At 33.9% G+C, this 1,674-nt stretch overlaps 1 long non-coding RNA gene across 1 annotated transcript; it reads left to right on the top strand.

Annotated features, from left to right (window-relative positions):
• Positions 1-780: 780 nt before the first annotated feature.
• Positions 781-1,432, top strand: LOC132254866 (uncharacterized). Its single transcript, XR_009467314.1, has 2 exons — positions 781-832; positions 1,199-1,432. It is a non-coding gene; the product is annotated as an uncharacterized LOC132254866 (long non-coding RNA).
• The last annotated feature ends 242 nt before the right edge of the window (positions 1,433-1,674 follow it).

Below are 1,674 nucleotides of genomic sequence, written 5' to 3'. Positions count from 1 at the left end.
TCCCAAATTCGAAAACCCTACCCTCCAAAATCCAATCCGTAGCCCGCTGAAGGTTGTAATGGTGTCAAAAATCCCTTCAGGGCAGCTGGAACGGCAAAAGGCTTGAAGAACCAGAAGAAAGGAGTGAGAAAATGAGGCGTGGGAGGCTCTTTAAATTCTATTCCCCGACTAACCGGTTGACCGGTTCTTAAACCGGTCGACCGAAATGCAAATGTTAGTAACTTTTGAGATGATTTGTGGAAAAGTTTTCCTTATGCATAGACTTTAATATCTTAGCATGCTAACTTTGTCCAATGATATTTGCACCTGTTTCACAACAGTACTCATTTTTCCAATATTTCATTTTTCATTGAAAAAAAACATAGATGAAGGCTCCATCAGTATGGAAAGGAAAAATAGGTAAAGAAACACCCAAATTGTTGAAAGAAGCTGCATAGCATTGCAATTTTTGTATTGGGAAGTCATATTATATGTAAGAATTGCCATTACATGAAATAAATTGATAAGCTCGGTACCTCTAGTCTACTTTCTCGAAAATGGCACGACAAAAGTACAAAGTGAAGTCATTTTCCATCATTTTGAAGGAAGATAAAATTGTAATCCATGAATATCAATATTCTAGTTAGGCAAGCACCAAAATAGTGGAAGTTATTCAATTCCATTTGCATTAGTTTACTTTAATTGGACACCTAATAGTAGCCCAAATCTTTCATATGATATTTTGGAGTTTCTGAGGTAAAGTGAGAGCACTTCTCTGAGATTTGGTTCAACTTCCATGATCGAGCAAGTGCAACAATACACTAAGAGGGATCGTTTCTTATCTGCTTCTGAGGTACATTGCACTTTTATCGATTTATTTTTGTATGTGATATCAATTCCAATTTCTTGGTAATAACCTGTACAAATCCACTCCTAACTGTAAGTTTGTAACTGGGTTGCTTTTGAAAACATCATGAACATCTATCCTATGCAAATAAACTTGAAAACACCAATGATTTATCCATCACATCCGATGTAGATTCTTACATACAGATCTGAAATTCCTTTTTCTTTTTTGGTTATATGACATCTGGTAAATTAGCATGTGTCTAGATCTCTCTGGGGCTAACTTTGCTGTCAGTTCATATTTGCATATTATAAATCCACCCTGTCACAACACTACTAACCATTAACCTGCCATTGCCGCCTTGTTTTTCAGGCCATGGAGTTTGGCTTCATCGACGGTATCCTAGAAACCGAGTACTAAAATTCTAGCCATCCATGGAAGATTATTCAATGCAAATTTGGAACTTGGTGCTGCAGATTGCTGTTTTGAGGATGATCAATTGTACCTTCGTGATGTTGCAAATGGTGCCATATCATGGTGCCTATAGATTTTAATGCTAATTAGTTGAGGTTCTGATTATAGAAATACAAGATTGTTTTATTTTAACTCACTTTTTGTCAGACTAATTTATTGATTTTACTGTTGAGTGCAAATTAATCCCTAAATTTCATTTATATCCTAAAAAACTAAGATATTAAAAAAATATATATAAATTTTAAAAAAATTTAAATTATTTTTAAGTAGTAAATTCATACTTTTCATACAAGAGTTAATCATATTTTATTTTTATTTTAAAAAGAAAAAATAGGAAGTGTATCCAAATGAAACTCAAGAGAACCCTATTTTGA

The sequence above is a fragment of the Vitis vinifera genome, chromosome 2 (assembly GCF_030704535.1).
Source record: "Vitis vinifera cultivar Pinot Noir 40024 chromosome 2, ASM3070453v1".
In the NCBI taxonomy this organism is placed as follows: domain Eukaryota; kingdom Viridiplantae; phylum Streptophyta; class Magnoliopsida; order Vitales; family Vitaceae; genus Vitis; species Vitis vinifera.
Note: the sequence above shows the minus strand (reverse complement) of the source record. Positions and strands in the feature narration are given on the sequence as shown.